This window comes from Bos javanicus, chromosome 16, assembly GCF_032452875.1.
Source record: "Bos javanicus breed banteng chromosome 16, ARS-OSU_banteng_1.0, whole genome shotgun sequence".
Lineage (NCBI taxonomy): Eukaryota > Metazoa > Chordata > Mammalia > Artiodactyla > Bovidae > Bos > Bos javanicus.
The window spans coordinates 56454349-56458832 of NC_083883.1; the positions used below are offsets into that span (position 1 = coordinate 56454349).

The 4484-nt window shown below is 36.8% G+C and overlaps 1 protein-coding gene across 2 annotated transcripts in view; it reads left to right on the forward strand.

Annotated features, from left to right (window-relative positions):
* RABGAP1L (RAB GTPase activating protein 1 like) overlaps nt 1-4484 on the forward strand; it is a 741235-nt gene that overhangs the window by 246638 nt on the left and 490113 nt on the right. The window lies entirely within an intron of this gene.

Sequence of the window (4484 nt, forward strand, 5' to 3'; positions counted from 1 at the left end):
TATAAAGATTTTGTCCAAAGTTGAAGCAAACCAGAGAGTAGAGATGTCTGGTTTAAGAGCACATGTTTTAGAAAAAAAGGCTTTGTGTGATTTCTTTGAGTTTGGAGACTTGTAGATGTAACAAACTAGAGTCTTTTCTCTGCCTTTTGGGTGAGCTCTGCCTTGTATCTAGGCTTCCTGTGCCCGATTAATAAGGAACATCAAGATTTAAGTCAATTTTTCTTAATATTTGAGCAACTTCCAAAAAAAGTTTTAAGAATAGAAACTTTAGTAATAATAGGAATAATCATTTGTGTTTATTTCATAGCTTTCTTAGTCCTTTTTGGGTATTATAACAAAATATATATCATAGGGTAGGTGGCTTATAAAGAATAGAAATTTTTTCTCATGGTTTGGAGGCTGGGAATTCCAAAATCGTGGCATCAGCAGGTTCAGTGTCTGATGAAGGCCCATTTCCTGGGGGAGCTTTCATAGATGGTACCTTCTTGCACACATGGTGGAAGGGGCAGGCTTTCTCGGACATAATTATAATCACTTCCCAAAGTCCCTATTTCCTAATATTTCAAAATTCAAGTTTCAAGGTATGAATTTTGTTGTGACATCAACATTAAGTTCATAGAAATAGCCTTTCATAGTTTATAAGATTTTTTTATATTGTTTCTAATTTTATCCTTATTGAAAGCCTCATATAATATTAAATTAGGCCAGTAATGATTCTCCCCACTTTATGGATGTGGAAATAGAGGCCAAATGGAAGTTATGAAGTAGTTGGTCAGGTATCCATTCTTCTGAGTAAAATCTTCTTTAAAATATTTTCTTTTAATTATTATTAGTGAAAAAAATGATATTTTAACGTACTTTAGAGTTGTTTTCTCAATGTTTTATAAATATTTTATCAATATTTCAGCTGACCATCTGGGATAAGCAAAACAATTGGTGTATTATTCTATTTTGAAATGAGAAATCAAAGGTACAGGAACTTATTTGTAGGGATATATAGTACATAGTGATAATTATAAGATCTGACGCTATAACCTAGATCTCTAACACTAAGTTTGGGGTCCATTCTTCTATACTACACTATCATCTTTTGCTTATAGGTGACTGTGCCCCTATAGAATATATACTTATATCACCAACGTTTCTCCATAATATCTTTAGTATCATTCCCCATAGTATCATTGTGGGAAGCACTTACACTTTATTAAATTGACAATAATGAAAACAAATATTTTGGCATTATCTCCTTTCTTTTTTTTTTTATTTTTTAATTTTATTTTATTTTTAAACTTTACATAATTGTATTAGTTTTGCCAAATATCAAAATGAATCCACCACAGGTATACATGTGTTCCCCATCCTGAACCCTCCTCCCTCCTCCCTCCCCATACCATTCCTCTGGGTCGTCCCAGTGCACTAGCCCCAAGCATCCAGTATCGTGCATCGAACCTGGACTGGCAACTCGTTTCTTACATGATATTTTACATGTTTCAAGGTCATTCTCCCAAATCTTCCCACCCTCTCCCTCTCCCACAGAGTCCATAAGACTGTTCTATACATCAGTGTCTCTTTTGCTGTCTCGTACACCGGGTTATTGTTACCATCTTTCTAAATTCCATATATATGCGTTAGTATACTGTATTGGTGTTTTTCCTTCTGGCTTACTTCACTCTGTATAATAGGCTCCAGTTTCATCCACCTCATTAGAACTGATTCAAATGTATTCTTTTTAATGACTGAGTAATACTCCATTGTGTATATGTACCATAGCTTTCTTATCCATTCATCTGCTGATGGACATCTAGGTTGCTTCCATGTCCTGGCTATTATAAAGAGTGCTGCGATGAACATTGGGGTACACGTGTCTCTTTCCCTTCTGGTTTCCTCAGTGTGTATGCCCAGAAGAGGGATTGCTGGATCATAAGGCAGTTCTATTTCCAGTTTTTGAAGGAATCTCCACACTGTTCTCCATAGTGGCTATACTAGAGCTGCTCGGACCTGGGAAGATCTCCTCCTTTCTTTTAGACTTTTCTTTATTCTCTTCTGGAAAAGTTACTATGAATAAAATTGCATTAAAAAAAAATCTCAGAATGACCTGCATAGTATTTCCAAAATGCTATGTACCTGTACTTTAAATTTTGAGTCAACTAGTGAAAAAACGTTAAAGACTTCTGGGCCAACGGGGCTATTTGCTGCTGCTGCTGCTGTTGTTAAGTCATTTCAGTCGTGTCCGACTCTGTGCGACCCCAGAGACGGCAGCCCACCAGGCTCCCCTGTCCCTGGGATTCTCCAGGCAAGAACACTGGAGTGGGTTGCCATTTCCTTCTCCAGTGCATGAAAGTGAAAATTGAAAGTGAAGTCGCTCAGTCATGCCTGACTCTTAGCGACCCCATGGACTGCAGCCTACCAGGCTCCTCCACCCATGGGATTTTCCAGGCAAGAGTACTGGAGTGGGGTGCCATTGCCTTCTCCGAATGGGGCTATTTAAATGCTAAGTAATATGCCTTGGAATTAAATGCATTATAAATATTTATATTTAATAATTTTTCTAAAGTTCCTTTTTGGATGTCTTGAACATACCTTTCTTTGTTTGCTCCTTTCTTTCCTCCTCTTTCTCCTTCCTTTCTTTCCTCTCTCTTTCCTTCCTAGGATAGACTACTATTCTGTAAAAGCTATATTCTATCTTCTGCCAAGCCCTCATGTCTAATTTTGAAACAACTTCTGTAGGTAATTTAAGTACAGAAGGCAGACTAAGTGTTCATTTTACTTTTGATTTATATGTGACATCTGTTTAGAACTAAACTTTCTCTCTTTTCAGAAACAGGAAAAAAATTATTTTGGGATATGTAGGCCAAAGGCAAATCTGAGAAATAAGCATCCTTGTTCCTAAAGGAAAAGTCACTTCAGTTTATAAGAAAAGATGCATTTGACCAAAACCAGAGGATTTCAAAAAGAAAGCATTGGTATAGTAGGCTTTCAAGAAGTATGATGAATGAATAAAAATGTGTGTCTACATTTTTGTGGCCTTCCTAGAATATAGGATTTATCTTTTTCTTTCTGACCCACTGCCAAAGAGAGATTGTTAAGATTTCTGTGTTCAGTAGTATTGGCCTAGAGCAGGATGTGCTTATGGTGTGAAAGTAATAATCTCTATGTGTCTTCCTCTCAGACTTCATGCCCTTTGGGTAAGTAGAGATACTGCCTCAGAGTTTATCTTCTGTTGCTTTTGCATTCTCAACCTGTTCAGTTCAGTCGCTCAGTTGTGTCTGACTCTTTGTGACCCCAAGGACTGCAACACGCCAGACTTCCCTGTCCATCACCAACTCATGTAGCTTACTTAGACTCATGTCCATCAAGTCGGTGACGCCGTCCAACCATCTCATCCTCTGTTATCCCCTTCTCCTCCTGCCTTCAGTCTTTCCCAGCATCAGGGTCTTTTCCAGTGAGTCAGTTCTTCGAATCATGTAGCCAAAGTATTACAGTTTCAGCTTCATCATCAGTCCTTCCAATGAATATTCAGGACTGATTTCTCCAACTAATAAACTGCAGATTTAACCTTCATTTATTTCCTCAAGTCCATGTCATTTCTGTGTTTCTTCAGTTATTAAACTCTTTTTGATAGTGGTAAAATACACATTTTACTGACTTCTAGAAATGTTTTATCATATACTTTTCAGACTTTAATGTAAGTCATCTCAGTCAAGTGTACTCAACCATATTTTAAATAAATAATAACTATCTTAGATCAAAATTTCTGGAAAAAGGTGCTGACTAATGTAAACCATATTCAAGACACTATAGAAGGGAATGGCAACCCACTCCAGTATTCTTGCCTAGAAAATTCCATGGACAGAGGAGCCTGGAAAGCTACAGTCCATGTGGTTGCAAAGAGTCAGACACGACTGAGCAACCAACACAAAATCTCCTTGAAATCACACTCTTTCTGAAATGTGTTACTGTTACTCTGAAATAAAAACAAGAATAAATTCCAGACTTTATTGCATTTCGTTGGCATATATATTATCATTTATGGCACACTTTTATGTCCTATCTGTGCCCATGATTAGTGCTTTATTGGCATTATTATTGTTCTAAAATTGTGGTATACAATGGAATGCAAGCTTTTGTGGAATTAAAATAAGCCAACAATAGGATTATGATTTAACATTTAGAACAGAATGGTTAGCTCATCCTTGTCGGTCAGTGTAAGCAAATAACAGGGGAATTTCCACCTTTCCCCACCCTTTTTCTTTTTTTCTGTTTCAGTTGGTAAGGAACGTTGTTACATACTGAGTATTATTTGAGATGCTTAGGTTATCAGCCACAGCATTGGGAATCTTTTTGTCATGCTGAGGTTTTTCCGTTTGAATTTGTTATGGCATTTGCTGTAAATAGGATTTGACCTGTATAATCAAGATATACTGTAGTATGTTATTTCTTATTAGTAGTTTTCTTTGGCTTTCATGTCTACAGTCTTTGTTATT